Here is a 20,648-nt window from a genome sequence, read left to right on the forward strand (position 1 = left end):
ATCTTGTTAGTGCTTTATGTTGTTGACACTACTCCTAACCTACATGTCATAAGTCCTAAGACCTAAGCTACATACCATAAGCCCTAAGACCTAAGCTACAAGCCATAAGATATTTGCTCAAAGTCGTAAAGCATAAGCCATAAACCATATGCCATAAACCTTAAGCCAAAACTATAAGTCATAAGCGTATGGATTTGTGGCTTAGGGCTTAGACGTATGACTTATGGTTTATAGTTTTTTTTTGCTTAGAGCTTATGACATATGGATTTTGGCTTATGGCATATGGCTATATATAAAAGGGTAAATTACACGAATAATCCATATGGTTTGGAGTAATTTTGTTGTTGGTCCCTAACTATTTTTTAACTCGATCAGTCCCTATAATATATTTTTGTTGTGTCTTTAGTCCCTACTAAACGTAAAATTACCATATTTCCCTTATTATGTGTATTTTTTTATTAGAAAAAACTGCAAAATTGGTCCATGTGGTATTCAATAAAATGTGGATATGGTCCAAAATTTTACCAACTTGTATGGAAGGTTAAAAATCAAGAATTTTCAGTGAATTTGGTCACAAAATTAGGAATTCCCCATGAATTTAGTCACTAAAGCACTTGAAATTATCGTTTTGTCATTCTAATTTCTTTTTTGTATTTTTCCATATTTATTTTAATACTTTAATTGAAAATAAAAAAACAAACACACAACCACACACACACACACATACACACACTCTCTCTCTCTCTCACTCAGCCATCCTCCCAATCGGATTTGGTCTCAACCCCCATCCCTCATCGTCTCCATTCCTCTACATCTCCATTTATTTCGGTAATACCACAAACAACACCGATTATCACCTCTCGTCCATTTCCTCCCTCTCTAAGTCGGTGTAGCCGTCAACCGTCGTCACACCAAACCTGCTCCGTCTGCCATTTTTTTTCCGTGACAACCAATCAATGAACTGTTGTCGGAGAGGGTATGTCAAACTTGAGGATCTGAATCAGTTTTTACAGTTTTGTCTTTTTATTATTATCTATTATTATAATTATAACTAGATAGGTATCCCTTGCTTCGCAAGGGGTAGAATGTGTTTGTGAACTATTTGTGTTGTGCATGTGGAATAAGCTGTGTTTAGAAATAGACATGTTACACATGAATTTCATTATATTAATCAAACCGTGAGGGGTTAGAGTAGGATACTCAAAAGAATTCATTACATTAGGTTATGAAAGAAAGAAACCAAAAGGCTGACAATTAATCACACATTTTTGAAATACATTTAAAAAACAACTCGATTTCACAAATATTCATCTCAGTTTGATTGGGTTTAAAAGGCAGCAGCTATGCAACCTGTTGTACCACCAATGGGAAACCTGATGGCTACAATAGCTACAACATATAAGGCAAAATAAATGAATCAGCCATAAGACGGAAATAGCTAACTGCGAGTGCAAATTTTACATTGTTATAGCAAGGAACTTTTGAAAATAGCTAACTACAAGTGCAAGAAATAAAGATTGTACATTTATTTAAATATTAATTATAGCATTATGTTTTCATTTTCTTGGTTAACAACTTTGTAGTAAAAAAAAATTACCAAATTATATCGGTGCAAATTGCCTTGTATTTGGGTTATATTGATTTTTACCTTCAAACATACATTTAAGAGGCAGATGCAACTAATATAACGTCAAAGTCAGTAGTAAAAAAAATTAAATAAATAAATAAAATAAGAAAAAAAAAACAAAGTCAGTAGTAAACATTGTAAGTTTTCAACTCCTATTTCTTTGGAAAAATATCCATTTTTAACATTAAAATAGAAAAGAATAAAAAGATTGTTTTCATATTTTTATATAAAACAAATACTATTCCAACAGTTCAATTTTAAAATTTTGACCATGTGAGTTGTTGGGAGCATGAGGAAAGTTGTCATTACGAAAATTACTCTTTGTAGAAGATTTAGGCACAGTCGTTTTTTGTTGACATTTAAAAAAAATATAGACTTTTTTACCCTAAGCTTTCATCTCTGCAATATAAAAACTCATCTTCGCACCTTAACAACATCCTCCATTGTTTTTTTTCTCCTTGGTGATGTCATCATCTTTCCTGGCATATTCACAACAATATTTATAATTTCAGAAAGATTTCAAGAACTGAAATTGGAAGTGAATTTGGACATATTTTGATAAAAAAAAAAGTAGTACATCATGTTCTTGAAATAAGCCTACTGTAAAGTAAGAACCCTAGGTTTAGGCATCCGACCATTGCCCATTTTTTCCTTCTTACCTCAAATAAGACGACTTTTGGCCCGCACTTTCTACTCTTCCCCTGTAAAGCAGCTGAACATGATATATAATCTGACAGAAAATGTTCAACTAATGCTTACAAATTAAGTCCAAAATTGTACATACAAATCATGTTAAAAATAATGCAGAATTACATATTCGCCCAAACAATAAATATTAGTAATTAGATGTTGCTCCTCAAAGACAAATCTTGACACCAATATCTCAACTGCCAACCTCTGTTACTTAACACAAGGTTTATGACAAAATATCATTACAATATACATTAGGGAACTAAAAACTAAGGCTTTATGTCATATAATATGACCATTATACTTTTACCCATGTACCCTTTTGACCTTCAAAAGAGGCGAGTTTGCCACTTAACTTGATGAGTTTGTATTCATTTGGTCATTGTAACCTTTAATGGTCACATATGATAATTGATATGACACAAACCCAAAAGATTTAAAAAAAAAAGAACTCACGCCTTGGTTATGATTGTCCCCTATGGTTTTGAACTCAAAATCATCAATACTTCCTGTCCTTGTAGCCATTTTTGTCCCTGTAAGTCCAGCTCCAGCAGCTGAAACAATCACATTTACAGATTTACTTATTATTTATTTATATTAAAGAACATTGTAATTCTTAATAAATCTTTATTCTTTATTCACCTCCACTGCAACAGAACCTACAACACTTCCTGCAGCTGTAGCAATAGCAGCAAAACCACCAGTTCCAATCACTGGTATAATTGTACCTAATGTTGGTGCTAAAGCACTAAATCCTACAGCAATTGCTAGAGCTGCTAAACCTGTTGAAAATAAAATCATCCATTATACAATATACAGAATTACAGATAACATTATATTTACTAAAAGAATTGAAAAGTTTGGGATATTATAACTATAACTATACCACCAGTAATCGCCATTAAAGTTCCACCAGTTAAAGCGGCAACTCCAATAATACCTCCACGTCTCCACTTTAGGGTTGTTCACTATTTGGATAAAATCGAATTGTCCAATTGGACAATTTGGATTGGACTATTTGGTTCGGATATTTGGATTGGTTTTCAACAAAACCGAATTATTATTTTGGATTTCGGATTGGTTTTGATTTATAAAATAAGAACCGAATAGTCCAAAAAAACCGAATAAACATTTATTATTTATTTATTGATAATATATATCTATAATTATTTCTTGATTTTGTAATTTATTTTTTCAAATAGGTTCAAAACGTTTCACTCGATAAAAAAACATTAATATGCATTTTCTTTCAAAAGTTTTCTATCTATAAAATATTTAACTATAATATATCTTCTTAGTAATTGTTTATAAATTTCAAATCACAACTAAATAATATGTTTTTGCTTCTTGTGTAAAGTTAGGTAATATTATAATTATATGTCGTTTTAAAATGTTTCGGGTTTTTGAAAACCGAATTATAAAAACCGATCCAACCGAATTGTAATTGGATCGGATCGGATCGGATTTGAATTTAGTTTGGACTATTTGGATCCATGTTTTGAAAACCGAAATCAATTTGGACTCACTTGATTAGATCGGATCAAACCGATCCATCCAAACAAACACCCCTACTCCACTTAGCCCACATGCTTTTTGGTATTATATCAGGAAAAGGAAACATCATGAATGTTTGAAAGCACATATCATCACAAATGGCATTCACAATGTCCTACCTGAAACAAAAAGAAAAGTATTAGATTGATGCCAAACAATACTTGTAATGAGAAAAAAAATAAGTGAGATATGATTAATTAATAATTACACTGGTGCAATCGGCTTCCGTTGCAAGTTTTGCAAGCATTATAGAAGAACCTGAAAAATAGAAACAAATTGTTAAGAATATAAGTATAATACCAAAAATTTTTAAAAATTTATCGTTTGAAAAAAGGTTAAAAAGTAAAAACAATGACCTGGATCTTTTTCTGATGGTTTTACAATGAAACTGTTACCACTGGTAATGGTAATAGCAAGTGGAAACATCTGCAAGAAAAGATTAAATAGATGATTGAAGTTAACATATTCTTGTTTATTCAGAGTGAAAGAAAGTAAGGGCAAATTGGGAATTATAATCACACCCACATGGAAATTTTCATTCCCATCCATTGCCTACTGATTCACAGTTTCGTTGGAATACTTTTTTGATACCAAAATTCCACTTAACAAATAAAAATATAAAAGAGCGATGGTAGTTCCCCAAACAATCAAAATCTTTATTTTTTAATTCCAAACATATACAAAACATAAAAATTAAAGCCTTTGATGCTTTGAAGCCGGTAAAAAAGTAATTAAACACTTAAACTTGTATTAGTTGTATAATTAACTGATTATCAAACGTTAAAGAAAATCTGAATCGAAGCATGAAACCATAAGTAAGAAAGTCACAAGTTTGGGTAGAAGAAATTGAGAAACAATGGATGAATTTCAGAATAGAAGTGGCATGAGGGTTAGTTTAACAACCCTTGAAGAATTGAAGAAATGAACTCTGTTGTGCGAATTTGTACAAAAAAAAAGTCATAAAAAGTAAAGAGGCGATAAACCCTAGAAAAGTGAATTCGTTCAACTTACAACTTTCTACGGTAGCCTCCGGCTACGCCACTTCCCTCTCCGGCGACGGCAGCCTTCCCCTTTTTAATGAATGACATCAGAAGTTAACCATCGCAACCATCGTCGGGCCATTGACAGCTCAGTATCCTCTGTAATCCTCTGGTCAAACATACAAAGTGAATGGGTAGATGAAAATACAACTCCATTTGTCCCAAATTTCCAAACAACTTGTGATATCAAAATAAACTTACTTGCTGATTTCACTATAGAGCTAAGAATGGTCTTCAATATTCCCTTGAGGATTGTTTAAGACAGATGCTGAACCCCCCTCCTCCAAATTAAGCCTTCAATAAAACCCCAAATTAGTTATATCCCTACACCGTAGAGACGTCAGCTATCCCGAGAAAAAACAAAAGCGTACGTATTTCTTGTTCAAAAACAGTGGACAAAAGGTTTCATAGAACGAATTTTGAAGAAACGGAAATACAGAGAAGAAGAATTGGAGACCGATGTGAAATTGTTGACTACCTGAGTCGAAGTTCTTAAGTGTGCGCTTCCTCTAGTCTCTTATATCTTATCTCTGTGCTACATGGATATTGGAATAGAATTGGGGAAGAAAGCAAGAAACTTTAAGGAATCCACAGACATGGGAGACCTCAATCTGTGTAGGAAACAGAGGGACCGGTGATGGGTATCGCCGGTTTTATAAATTAAAACAAATTAGGCAAGAGAACAACGTCATCTGGTCGTAGCGACCAACACATGATGTAGACGGTGAAACAGTGATGTAGACGGTGGATCGGTGGAGGTTTAAACTAACCCCGGTAAAATAACTTGATGAACAGTGATGGAGTTAGCTACTTAACAGCAATCCAACGCTTGGATTTCGAATTCAACGGTGACATTGTATAGTTTGTTTGTCACCTTTCGTACTTTGGGTTCTTCAACTGTATTCATTGAATGGTGGACTTCTGTTTCGATGAACACTTTGGCTGTCTTCTGGGTTTCTAAGGGTGGGAATTGTTCATTCGAGTAAGGATTTTGAGAGTCTTGGTATGGGGTTTCTGGTTCGGGCGTGTTTATTTCTTGGAAGCATCTTATCTCTTCCTCTAAATCTTTTATCTTTTCTCTTGCCATTCTAAGCTGATCTTTAAGAATATGAACATCCATAATTCTATTATGCAGCTGATGTTCATAGTCTTTCTGCATGTTTGCTATTTCAACTCTTTGCTCCATTAGAGTTTCCTTTAAGCTTCGTATTTCATTTTGCAGTTTTAGAGTGTCAATGTCTCTATTTAAGAGCGCATGCCCTTCAGTCCTGAGTCTTTCTGCATATTCCTTGGCTTGATCTTGGAGGGCTTGTTTGAAATTCTTGTCTTTTTCTTGCAAAAGTTCTTTTAGCAACTGAACCTCTCGTTGGGTACTTTCAGCAATTCTTTCTTCTCTTTTGATTGTTATCCTTTTGCCAAGGTAATTGAAGGCACAAAGAGCACATGTTGTGAGCTTACAGTGTGAGCAATGTAACCTGGACCTATGTGTTGTAGCTATCCCACAATAATAGCACATCACATGGTTTGTCAGACCATTTTCTTCCCAATTATGCTGACAATTTTTGCTATTTTGAGGAAGTTGTTTGTCTGGCCTCCATGAGCCCACTTCCTGTGTTTGCTTTTGAATTTGTGAAGAACTTCCTGGATGGAACATAAAACATGTTTCTTCAAGTGGTGATTCATTGATTAATGTCCCAATGTTCTGATTTGTTTTTCCTTGCTCTCCTTCGGAAAAACTATAAACACTAGAATCATCATTGTCGGCTGAAATGACATCCCATTCATCACCAAGTTCCATATTTTGAAATACGGCGGCTCTAGCCATATTCCCTTTTTCACTTCTGCAGTCTCGTGCAAAGTGTCCTTCCTTTCCACAGATGTAGCACTTGCATTTGGAAATCCTGCTCCTATCATCTTTATATTTCCTCTTGAAGACCTTGATGTGGGTTTTGTGGGGTTTACCTTTGTATGTTGTTGATCTTCTGAGGCCGTATTTCTTTGTTGCTTTATAATATCCGGGGATTGGGATGTTAGAACAGAAGTCAAGTGCTCTTAATTCTTTTTGTAGGGCAGCTTCTTTGCACATTTCTGCAACAAAGCTATGTGTGAACTTGATCGCTGGTAGGACTCCTGATCCAAGACCAATAAAAATATAATAAAAATATTTACCAGGAAAGTATTTTTATTCTAAGAACAAAGACTAAATCTTAGAATATTCAAACATATTTATTAAAACTTACTTGAAAAAAAGGTTTAAGAACTTCCAACTTATATTTCACACAATATGATTCTTACAAGGGAGATAGAGAGAGAAGTGTATATGCTTTTCGATGCCTCTCTATCGGAAAATAAACACACTTATTTATACAAGATTTTAAGTGGACAACTCAATTATAGAGAAAACCGACGATAAGGTAGCTGGTCCACCTATTATTCAAACTTATTCACAGCTGGCTTCAATAATTCTCAGGACTGCTGTGAGGTGGGGCAGGTTTCTAGAGAAAATTTGACAAACCAGGCAAAGTAGGATAATAATTTAAACAAACAGACAAACAGCTGTAAAGTGGTCCGAACACATTGCTTTTTAGAGTCGACAGTATCTGGCTCCACGTATATTGGTTCTCTTCGAAAGAAGGCCTAGTGTATGGAGTATAGCGTCATCCCATCCGTCATCTTCAAGAATGTAACTGGTACAGTTACATTCTTCCTCTTTGTTATTGTCTCCTGTGGAATCGTCATCCCTTACGTATCCGAGGCCCGTACGATAATATTTGTGAGTTTCATATGGGCCTAGTTTTTTATTCGTGTCTTGTGATTCACCAGTCCAGTCTCCTTTAGGCTTGTATGCATGGACCGGGTTGTTTCTGAAAATGGGCTTTTCCTCTTCTTCAGTTATGCAGTTGATTGACAGGGAATTGTTAGGCCTTTGGGCTCTTTTTGCCTGATCTATGATTTCTTTTCCTTGGGCTTTGGTTTGGCTTTGGGCTTCAACTTTATTCATTGAATGGTGGACTTCTGTTTCGATGAACACTTTGGCTGACTTCTGGGTTTCTAAGGGTGGGAATTGTTCATTCGAGTAAGGATTTTGAGAGTCTTGGTATGGGGTTTCTGGTTCGGGCGTGTTTATTTCTTGGAAGCATCTTATCTCTTCCTCTAAATCTTTTATCTTTTCTCTTGCCATTCTAAGCTGATCTTTAAGAATATGAACATCCATAATTCTATTATGCAGCTGATGTTCATAGTCTTTCTGCATGTTTGCTATTTCAACTCTTTGCTCCATTAGAGTTTCCTTTAAGCTTCGTATTTCATTTTGCAGTTTTAGAGTGTCAATGTCTCTATTTAAGAGCGCATGCCCTTCAGTCCTGAGTCTTTCTGCATATTCCTTGGCTTGATCTTGGAGGGCTTGTTTGAAATTCTTGTCTTTTTCTTGCAAAAGTTCTTTTAGCAACTGAACCTCTCGTTGGGTACTTTCAGCAATTCTTTCTTCTCTTTTGATTGTTATCCTTTTGCCAAGGTAATTGAAGGCACAAAGAGCACATGTTGTGAGCTTACAGTGTGAGCAATGTAACCTGGACCTATGTGTTGTAGCTATCCCACAATAATAGCACATCACATGGTTTGTCAGACCATTTTCTTCCCAATTATGCTGACAATTTTTGCTATTTTGAGGAAGTTGTTTGTCTGGCCTCCATGAGCCCACTTCCTGTGTTTGCTTTTGAATTTGTGAAGAACTTCCTGGATGGAACATAAAACATGTTTCTTCAAGTGGTGATTCATTGATTAATGTCCCAATGTTCTGATTTGTTTTTCCTTGCTCTCCTTCGGAAAAACTATAAACACTAGAATCATCATTGTCGGCTGAAATGACATCCCATTCATCACCAAGTTCCATATTTTGAAATACGGCGGCTCTAGCCATATTCCCTTTTTCACTTCTGCAGTCTCGTGCAAAGTGTCCTTCCTTTCCACAGATGTAGCACTTGCATTTGGAAATCCTGCTCCTATCATCTTTATATTTCCTCTTGAAGACCTTGATGTGGGTTTTGTGGGGTTTACCTTTGTATGTTGTTGATCTTCTGAGGCCGTATTTCTTTGTTGCTTTATAATATCCGGGGATTGGGATGTTAGAACAGAAGTCAAGTGCTCTTAATTCTTTTTGTAGGGCAGCTTCTTTGCACATTTCTGCAACAAAGCTATGTGTGAACTTGATCGCTGGTAGGACTCCTGATCCAAGACCAATAAAAATATAATAAAAATATTTACCAGGAAAGTATTTTTATTCTAAGAACAAAGACTAAATCTTAGAATATTCAAACATATTTATTAAAACTTACTTGAAAAAAAGGTTTAAGAACTTCCAACTTATATTTCACACAATATGATTCTTACAAGGGAGATAGAGAGAGAAGTGTATATGCTTTTCGATGCCTCTCTATCGGAAAATAAACACACTTATTTATACAAGATTTTAAGTGGACAACTCAATTATAGAGAAAACCGACGATAAGGTAGCTGGTCCACCTATTATTCAAACTTATTCACAGCTGGCTTCAATAATTCTCAGGACTGCTGTGAGGTGGGGCAGGTTTCTAGAGAAAATTTGACAAACCAGGCAAAGTAGGATAATAATTTAAACAAACAGACAAACAGCTGTAAAGTGGTCCGAACACGTTGCTTTTTAGAGTCGACAGTATCTGGCTCCACGTATATTGGTTCTCTTCGAAAGAAGGCCTAGTGTATGGAGTATAGCGTCATCCCGGGCGGAAAAACGGTGAAACAAAGATACGACCAACACGTGCCTATCAATAATGGACAAATTGTCATAAACTGCCCAAAACAAAATAGCCAGCAACAAATCCAGAAGATAACAAACCACAAAAAAACAAAGAAACTGCCCAAAACAAAATAGCCAGCAACAAATCCAGAAGATAACAAACCACAAAAAAACAAAGGACCGAATTTGACCAAAAACCACCAATTTTACTATTCCTAAGCTTGGACAATTTTAATATATAAATAATAATAATAATATAATATATAATATGAATTAAAAGAAATTAAAAAGAAAATCAAATATACACTTATAACCTAACATAGGAACGCCACCCCCTTTATTTTCTTCTCCACTTCCCTATCTTCGTCGTTTCACAGGGGAGTATCACCATCAGCGATCCCCTTCTAGTGAAACATAAACACGCCACATAAACATCGAACTCCTATTTTAAGAATAATGATTTTTAACTTCCGCCCGGCAACCTTCTCCATCGACGTCGTACCATGACACCAGCAACCATCCGATGATGTTCATCACGTGCGAAATTGATTCTTCTTGGTCGATTAAGTCACAAAACTTCCAAATTAAGGTACGTAATTGATTCTTGTTATTCATTTAAGTTCGATTCTTGTTGTTCATCGTATTTATCAAATCGATTTTGTGTCTTGCTGTTCATCATGTTACGCTTTCTATTCTTGATCATCACGTACCAAATTGAAATCAGTTTTTGCATCTAATAATGCGATTTGGCGAGGATTTTTCCCCGTTAATCATAAAAAATTTACTCTGTTATATTCATTTGTAACGGGTTGCTAGTGCATTCCTGAAACGACCGAAGATACTTATCATTCATGGGTCTCAGAAATTATATCTAATAGTTATATTATTGCATATGTTTTTGCTAATGGATCTTTCAGGTTCAAAGTGATTGGGCATCCCATGCTTCAGATGTTCTTGGAATTTGAATGATTGCAAGACAAATCACATTCTTCATCATTAGATTAGGCTGTCGTATTTTACACATAAATTGTAGTGTTTTTCAACTATCGCTTGTGATGAGGTGCATGAATCTATTTTTAGAATTTTTGTTTTCATCCATTTTTGAGTTGGTCACTTAAGATTTTTGGTATTAAATTTGTTTTATTGTGGGTTATGCGTTTAGTTAGTTAATAATTTTAGTAGATTAATTGATCAAGTTGTAGCTTACATGGTTTATTTAGTGATTTGTGAATATTGATTTATGACATTGATGGATTTGTGATGATTGAGACATGCAGTGGTGAAGAAACTGGAAGATTCACATGAACAGATTGAGAATGCAATAACTTACAAATGGAATTCATGATTCAAACGTATCTTGGAGATATATACTCTTTCAAACATATATGTTGATGCAAGCCAATGGTATAATTGAAATGGTAGAATTAAGCATGATAGATTTGAAAGAAGATGTTTATGGTTTTTGTTTTATGGATGTGCTACAATTGTTAAGTCTATTTGATGTTGCACCAGTGGATGGGTATATTGTTTAAGCAATTTCATTGAAAGTTTTTAACTTTTTCAATTTTTGCTCCACCAAACATCGTGTGTGTGTATATGGCTAGGTTATTTTGTTTCTTACATTTATTGTGTGCTAGAATGCACCGATCGGAATTTAGTAAATTAAATAATTATTTAATTAAATAAATATAGATATTAAATGATTTCCATAATTATATGTATATTAAATGATATTCATAATTATAATTCTCTTTTTATGGAAACTAATTAAATCCGTCATTAATGACAGGAATAACATTTTTTTCAGAATAAATTTGCATTTAGGTTTTTATATATGAATTCATATTTTGTTTCAGGACTCACTCACTTAAAATACAATAAAGTTGCATGGAATATGAAGAACGAGAGTGTATTCTACTAGAATACACTCTCGTTCTGTTGGAAGACACTCTCATTCTTCTAAATATGAATTCATTCTGAAAGAATATTATTGTTGATATTAATGAAGAATTTAATTAGTTTCCATAAAAATGAATTATAAGTATGGATAACATTTAATATGCATATAATTAATACTAAATTTTTATTGGTGCATTCTAGCACACAATAGATGTGAGAAACATTTGAACATCTATATATATATATATATATATATATATATATATATATATATATATATATATATATATATATATATATATATATATATATATATACTTCCAAGTTGTAATGAGATTTTGGAAAAACATGGTTAAGATAAAGATTTTATCAACCAAATTCTTATTAAAGGCATATATATATATATATATATATATATATATATATATATATATATATATATATATATATATACACTTCCAAGTTGTAATGAGATTTTGGAAAAACATGGTTAAGATAAAGATTTTATCAACCAAATTCTTATTAAAGGCAATCATGACGGTGTCATATATGTTATGTGATTGACGCATGAATGAAATCGGAGACACATGAAATCTTAATTGAAAATTATAAAAAAAATGATCGAAAAAATGTGTCTAATAAATAAATAAATTTAGAAATAGAAAATTACAAAATGTGATAAATTATGCAAATCATAATGTAATATTGTAGTGTTTGAAAAAAATATGGTAAAAAAATTTATTTTCATTCCATTGTTTGTTAAAACTAAACAAAAACGCCACCATAATATACCTATAGTCACTTGTTTTGTTATGTTTAGTAAGTGGCTAAACGATACATATGGACACACGAACAATTAAAAAACGTCATCATAAAATACTTGTGGTCACATCTTTTAATATTTTATCATGATAAATACTAATTATTAACCACACATAATATAATATAACATGACCATATGTTACTTACAGCCACTTGATTTGTTACGTTTATTATAGGTCGCTAAATGATACATACGGTCATACAACCAGTTCATGTGACCATAGGTATTACCTTTTAGCTATATTAGAATCCATTTCACATTATTTCTCATAAAGCAAACACAAATACGTGGTGGACGATCATATTTGGCCATGTTATTCGACTGAGGCTAAACGATATATTTGGACGCACAAACTTTAAAAAAATTCCACCATAAAATGCTTACAGCCACATGATTTGTCAAGTTTATTATGTGTGGCTAAATGATACATATGACCATACAAAAAATTCATGTGACCATAGGTATTACCTTAATCACATTAAGAATCCATTTCACATTATTTTCGATAAAACGAACAAAAAGATGTGGCAGATGGTCATATTTGACCACATTATTCGACTGAGGCTAAACGATACATTTGGACATACGAACTATTAAAAAAATGCCACCATAAAATGCTTACAGCCACATGGTTTGTCACGTTTATTATATGTGGCTAAATGATACATATGACCATACAAACAATTCATGTGACCATATGTATTACATTTAGCCACATTAGAATCCATTGTACATTATTTCTGATAAAACGAACACAAATATGTGGCAGATGGTCATATTTGGCCACATTATTCGACTGAGGCTAAACGATACATTTGGACACATGAACAACTAAAAAAATGCCACGGGATATGCTTACACCCACATGATTTGTCACATTTATTATATGTGACTAAATGATACATATGGTCATACAAACAATTCATGTGACCATAGGTATTACTGTTAGCCACATTAGATTTCTATATGTGTCGCTAAATGATACATATGGTCATACAAACAATTCTTGTGACCATAGATATTACCTTTTCGCCACATTGGATTTCTATATGTGACAATATATATACGAATGATCTCATCGATAACCATTACGATTTTTAAATGTGGAGAAAATAATCCATGATTTTATCAATGATAATTTTCCACAATTTATAACGAAATCGTCAAATTTTTTTCCAAAATGTGGCAAAGCGATTTTTAAAAATTGTGGTCGTATGTCATTTTTGTTGTAGTGAGACATTTTCGCTTCGAAAAAACAAACAACACCTAAGCATTGCTACGTTTCTTTAGATAAAAAACAAACTTAACAAATCTAGCGAAAGAAACATTACCAAGAGCTGCTTTTTTCTGATGGTAAAAAGTATCGAAAACCCTTCGGAAACAGACTAATCCAAACGATTTTCAAAGAAAAAATAATTTTATCGGAAAAAAAAACTGAAGAGTGTTTATCAATGAGTTTGAATCAATCGATTAAGGAAAGCAAGAAAGAACACATTGATCTAAATAAGATCTGTTTAGCTTAATATACGCCTGGAACAATACAAAGAGATTTCGAGTACAAGAGTATATGTGAGAAAGTTCTTACTCTAACCCCTAAGTAGTTACCCTATTTATAGGGTACTCACAAATGAAAAAAATGCAAGGACTAGGCGTTACATGCGAAACTCTAATATGCCTTGTAAATAGATAAAGATAATGAAAGTCCTTAAACTTTCGCTATTTACAGATGCTAACATAAAGACACTACTTTCGACTCTACATTCTCCTCCTTTGTGAGAACAGTCGAAACTTCAAGTCAGTGTCTTCATTGTCTGTAGCAACTCCTTCCTTATATCCATATACCAAATACTGATTTTTCGAACCTACACCTTATCTTCATTATCATTCTTCTTGTAGTTGTTGATGCGGAGAAAAATGTTCAAAAAATTAGAGTTCGTGTATATCTCAATATCATTCATTTGAAAGAGATACTTTGTCAAATTTCCTCTCTTATTATTCCTTTGGAAAACAACACCAAAGGATTGGTGTAACAACCAGATTTCCAGGGACGTGTTTGTGCATGTTAATCTTGAGATTTGAGGAGGGACTCGACGATTTGAGGGACCAACTCGCCGAGTCGAGTCGAGATTGCCGTGTGGATTTAATGAGCGGACTCGACGAGTCCGAAGATGGACTCGCCGAGTAGGTACTGGGCAGAGAAAACCCTAAGTTCCGGGGTTGGAGCCTATTTAAAGGAACTTATGACCTTGGGTGCGCCTCATATCTCCTGTGAGAAACCCTAAATCGCCATTGGAGCCAAGGAAGAGTTCTTGTGATGAAATCAAGTAATTTTGGTGTGGTTTTTCAAATGAAGTGAAGGGATTCAGCTTGAGGGACCAAAAGAGGTTGTTATCCTGAGACATCTAAGCAAGGATCTCCATTTTGAGGTAGTATTTCGCCCCTTCCTTCTGTTTTTGTGTAAAATCCTTGAATCTAGGGTTTTCTTTACCCTTTCTTGGATAGTATATGATGCATGTGAGGTCCCAATGTGGAATAAGCTTTAGATCTGGACCTTAAGAGGTCCAGAGAGTCCCAATCCTCCAGCTTTATGCAGTCCCTTTGGGGTTATGGATCTAGGTTGCCATTTTAGGAGTTATTTCTTCATATAAGGGCATAAGAGGGTTGCATGAGCTTAAAGATTGAACCTTTACGGGATTATTGGGTGTAAGAAGGTCAAATCTACAAGATAGAGAAACATATCTGACCTCAGAAGGTCTTTTGAGTGTTGCCATGGAGGGAACTCGTCGAGTCCATATGGGTACTCGACGAGTCGAGTCGGGTTGCCCCGCGATTCGTGACCAGTGGTAACCCGTCGAGTGAAAGGTTAACTCGACGAGTCGAGTGAGGCTTTTTGAGGATTCAGAGGACATGCATGGACTCGCCGAGTCACTCGAGTGCACTCGACGAGTCTGGTCAAAGTTTGACCGTTGACTAGAGTTGACTTCAGTTGACCTTGGGGTTTTGGTCAAGCTGATTCAAGAGAGGTCAGAGAGGGATATAATGGTCTTCTACCCATTATTAGGGATGAGAACATAAGAAGATTTTTATTTGAGATGTTATCGTTTTGATAGGAGGAGGCTAGGTCGGGTTATCGAGCATGAGAGGGTATCCGGCATCATGCGAGGTGAGTCTTCTCACTATACTTTACCTTGAGTGGTAATTAGAGTTATGTGACAGAGTATCTTGTATGCTATGTATGTGATGTGTTGCACTGCATTATTTCTATGTGATTTATGCTGTGTGTATTCCAGAGTTTACAGAGTTAGGACCGGAAGGTCCACAGAGTTAGGGCCAGAGGGTACACAGAGTTAGGGCCAGTGGGCCCACAGAGTTATAGCCTCGAGTGGCTAATATGTGTTATATGTGGTATTTTGGGGAACTCACTAAGCTTTGTGCTTACAGTGTTATGTGTTATGTGTTTCAGGTTTTCTCAGGATCGCGGGACGGCACCGGCTTGATTGTACACACCAGAGAAAGAGTTGTATTTTTTAGGATCCTGGATTACTAATGGAGTTGTGCTTGTATTTTGAATAAACGAGATTTCTATACAATATGTTATGAAAAGTATGCGATTTTGAAATGAAAAATCTGTTTGAAAATTTTGGGTGTTACAAGTTGGTATCAGAGCCTTGGTTTGAGGGATTCGGATGCGCCTTCGGGTAAATCTGGACTCAAACTGAGGATTTGAGAAAAATCTTCAAAAAAATGATTTTTCTAAAGAAAGCAAGAGTTTCTAAAAGAATACGAGTTGGAACAGTGTGTACAATCAGCCAGAGCCCGAACGGTGATTTCCCAAAATACCCTTACGTTTGTATTATGAGATATTTATGAGATATGCTATGAAATATTATGCATGCTAGAGATAGGCTAGGTATTTCATATGTTAGAACTAGAGTGGCCTGATTTGTGATGCCTTAGCCTAGGAGTTACTATTATCTGTGATGTGCCGAGTAAGAGTATCCAGCAGGAATCCCCTAGAGAGGGATTTGAGTAGGGGAGTAATCTAGGAGAGATACCTAGATAAGCATTGAGGAGTCTACTGAGGGAGTAGTCAGATGCCCGCGTGGGGTATAGTCGCTTGGATTCGGTGGTATCCTTTGAGTATGAGGAGAGCAAGTGGGTAATGACCTAGAGTGGTTTTGCATGTTGGTAGAGAGTATTCGATGCCCGAATGCTGCTTGCTTCGTGCTTTGTGGAACTCTTGATGATGAGAGCCAGCTACTAAGTGAATATGACGATATTCAGGAGGTAGATGGCTGGCATCATAAGGAGTTCTTCAGCAGCTGATGGCGGAGAAGTGTGAGAACCTAGGAGAAGCCTAGAAAAGGGTGACCCTAGTCAGATTAGTACGCTGACAAAGTAGGATATTTCGCGGGGGAGCAAACACGCATGACGGGGTTGGTGATTGAGAAGGTCGAGCAGCTACTTAGGAACTCGGGGATGGTATGTGTGGAAAGTATGGGTAGATGTGGCAGGTAGTATGGGCCCGTACTACTGAAAACAGAGGACCCATACTCGATACAGGGAACATTCCGGAGGTTTTAAGTAGCAGATCGAGAGGCGATTTCATGGTTCGTGTACCATGATTTGTAGCAGATCGAGAGGTGATTCCATGGTTCGAGTACCATGATCTTCAGCAGATCGAGAGGCAATTTCATGGTTCGTGTACCATGATTTGTAGCAGACCGAGAGGCGATTTCATGGTTCGTGTACTATGATTTGCAGCAGATCGAGAGGTGATTTCATGGTTCGTGTACCATGATTTGTAGCAGATCGAGAGGTGATTCCATGGTTCGAGTACCATGATTTGCAGCAGATCGAGAGGCGATTTTATGGTTCGTGTACCATGATTTGTAGCAGATCGAGAGGTGATGTCATGGTTCGAGTACCATGATTCGTAGCGGATTGAGAAGAGATAACATGGTTCGGGTACCATGATTCGTAGCGGATTAAGAAGAGATAACATGGTTCGGGTACCATGATTCATAGCAGATCGAGAGGTGGCCACATGGTTCGAGTACCATGACCCGTGGCAGTTAGTGTTATTGGTTCTACCAGTTATTCCATGGTGATTGGTTAGACTGAGATCAGAGGTGAAAGAGTATGGGGCTAGAGGGCCATGATGAACGAGTTTTAGTGAAGCATCCCTTAAAAGGGAAATCGAGTTAGCTCCGAGGGATTGTTGGTGAGATGCCAATTGGAGTCGCAAGACTCAAAAATAAGTAGAGATGGCGGTTATGGAGGATTACGGCATGAGTTGAGCAATCAGCCGATGGTGGAAATGTCATTTTCTGTGACCTGAGCGGTGTTATTTCTGTTCCTGTGAGAAACAGGAGAGGTATTGAGATTTTCGGTTTCCAAGGTTGGGGGTGAGCCATGTGGGGTAGCTTTGGTTACGATCTTTCATCAGAGTATTTTGGGCAGTATGTCTGCCGAGAGGTAATGTTAGAGCATGAGCAGGTTGTCAGCGGGGACTGAGATGGTTAAGGACAAGGATACACCCTATTTGAGCATAGTAGGGCATGTATTAGCTGCAACGACAGACGATCAAGAAGAGGATATTAGGGCGGTGGCTCTTATTGTCTATGATGAGTATCGAGTGTGGTAATGAGGACTCCACTCTTATTACAACCCACGTGATGGAACGTTGGTTGAAGAGTCGAGGATGAGGAATATGATAGTTCGTTATTTTCAGACTGAGAGTCAGGGCTACGACTGGACAGTCGAGATGTCCGGTAGTGGGATGGTACGAGATTCTGAAGGACTAGAGGTAGTCATGATGAGAAGTTTCTGAGGATTTCATCGGAGATTCGGGGTATTTGGAATTGCTTGACCTCCATCGGGGAGATCACCAAGCATTGCGTATCACCTTCCAAGAGTAAGTGCGATGTTATTGGTAAAAACAGTCTGTGGGTTAGATTGTTGGCGAACCAAATTGGTGATGGTTCGAACCCTGAGTGGGGGAGAACCGGGTACTTTTTGAGGAGATAAGAGATTTGTTCAAGAGCGGTTAGAGGACTGGATAGAGAGGCCTGCGGTACGGATTCCTGAGACCAAGGTTATTGGTGGTCAATGAGAGGTGCAGAGTGAGATAGTGCATGTGGTACATGTTTGAGAAAGGATGAGTGTCTCTACGACAAGTGGTCGTTGGTCGGAGACTTTATGATGGTTAGGAATCCTTCAAGGTTAAATGGTGAATTCGAGGTGGTTGGCTTGTGAGGGTAGTTCGGCGGTTGAGAATTTCTGGATCAGAGTATGGGCTATTATATGCAGTATGGGAAGGGAAGAAGTTGTTTGGGCAACCAACTTCAGGGTCGTTAAGAGTATTCTTGCATGAGTTTTGAGCAATAGAGGAGGAAGTTTCGGATTGTCATCTTCGTGTTCTAAGTCGTTGGCAATTTTTCTGTGTTTTAAATTGGGAGATGGAGTATTCCGGGGTTACAAGTGGCACGAGAGAAAGACCGGTTGCGAGGTTCCGAGGAAGCAATACGGTATCTGAGTATGATGCCATGAGTATGAGATCAGTGGTAGAGTCAAGACACTGCGAGGCGTTGTGATGATATTCCGGGGTATCCGAGTTTAATGTCCAAAAATCTCGGATTATTTTGAGTTTGAGTTTGAGATGACGAGTGGTGTATCAAGTGTCTATGGTTCCGGTGGGGGCCCTTCAGCCAATTGGCATCAAATGGATTTATTTGAGAACGCGAATCGCAGCGAGAAAAGGAGGTTTTGTCACGACGGTGGTCGTCCGAAGTAGTGATGCTTAGCCCGTATGGGTGTGTGTGTACCTATCTATGCTGGGCCGCGGCGCATGAGTTAATGATCGCAGCATGGTGTCAACCTGAGGATGAGATTGTGGAGTGGTAAGAGTAAGTGCGGTAAGGCTGCGGGGAGCTGCAATTTCAATCAGTCAGTGTAGAGGATGTTGTGATACTGCGGGGAGCCGTAGTACTCACCAGTCAGCGAGAGGGTGTTGTGATACTGCGGAGAGCCGTAGTACTCACTAGTCAGCGAGAGGGTGTTGTTGATGGGTTTTGAGCATTCTAACACTCCTATGGTGTACATGCAACCCTAGAAACCTTGGATCTATGTTTGACTAAGATACATGCAAATAATTATTTTTCCAAGGTTCTTATCCTAACTAGCATGGCATGGGATACTTGAATCAAATAAAACTAGTAGAATTACTTACCTTGTAGTAGTAGTTGATTGCTTGGAGTTTAAGAGCCTAGCACCAATAATGTGGATGCCTCAAATGGAAGTCACAAATCACCACAAACTTGGAAACTTGAGAGAATAGTCACAAACTTCTTGAAATCGGCCCTCTTGGTTTACACACATCAACTAGTGTTATTTCAAGAACCAAAGCCTCCTTTATATAGTGTGGTGGATTAGGGTTACATCCATGTAAACCCTAATACCCATGTCTTTTCATTTCCATGAGATCCATGGGTTAAAGCTCCATGGAGTATCCATGGACTTTCCATGCAAGCCTAGCCCATTCCAAATAAGCATTAGCCCACACTATATAAATACAAGAGCCCATATTTAATTAGTCATACTTTTGATCTCTAAATTAATTCTAAATTAATTATAGATCAACAATAATTAAATAATATGATTTTATATTAATATATTAGAACTTATAATATATTAATAAATCATAACTTATACTATTCTCAAAAGATTATCCGTAAATTGTTCGGGTGAAGTGCAACCCAAATGGACCATGACGGGCTGGGTCAAGTACATACCAAATATAGTTATGGACTTAGACACTATCTCCAACAGTCTCCCACTTGGATAAGTCTAATAACTATAGTTGCAAGTATGACTTCAGGAACCGATCATCAATCGTAGCTCTTAAAACTCTGTTGAACTATGAAGCGCCATTTTAGATAAGTGATCATATAATCCTCTGTTCTAGATATTACCGGACAAATACATGGAACATGGTCTTGCTTATTGTCCAGCATTTTATTCACGATTTCCGATTTGTTTGACATAGAACTTAACTGAACACATCAATTTAGTTCTGACCGGGCCCGGTACATAGGTCAAAACAAAATCATCGAGGGGCCCAGATATCGCTTCTAATTCTAGAAGGAACAGATAAACTTCGACTCATATGTTTGCTCTACTACTTGTTGAATTACACACAAAAGCACGGTTTATAACATCGAGTTACCAATGCATTTTCAT

The 20,648-nt window shown here is 36.5% G+C and overlaps 2 long non-coding RNA genes across 2 annotated transcripts; one reads left to right on the forward strand and one right to left on the reverse strand.

Moving 5' to 3' along the window:
- Nucleotides 1–3,665: 3,665 nt before the first annotated feature.
- On the reverse strand, nucleotides 3,666–5,196 carry LOC145118690 (uncharacterized). Its single transcript, XR_013713409.1, has 4 exons — nucleotides 5,113–5,196; nucleotides 4,883–5,020; nucleotides 4,080–4,129; nucleotides 3,666–3,990 (listed from the first exon to the last, which is right to left on the reverse strand). It is a non-coding gene; the product is annotated as an uncharacterized LOC145118690 (long non-coding RNA).
- A 4,825-nt stretch (nucleotides 5,197–10,021) lies between these two features.
- Nucleotides 10,022–11,249, forward strand: LOC145120974 (uncharacterized). Its single transcript, XR_013714443.1, has 2 exons — nucleotides 10,022–10,274; nucleotides 10,963–11,249. It is a non-coding gene; the product is annotated as an uncharacterized LOC145120974 (long non-coding RNA).
- The last annotated feature ends 9,399 nt before the right edge of the window (nucleotides 11,250–20,648 follow it).

This window comes from Lactuca virosa, chromosome 6, assembly GCF_052849685.1.
Source record: "Lactuca virosa cultivar CGN04683 chromosome 6, Lactuca_virosa_CGN04683_v6, whole genome shotgun sequence".
NCBI lineage: Eukaryota > Viridiplantae > Streptophyta > Magnoliopsida > Asterales > Asteraceae > Lactuca > Lactuca virosa.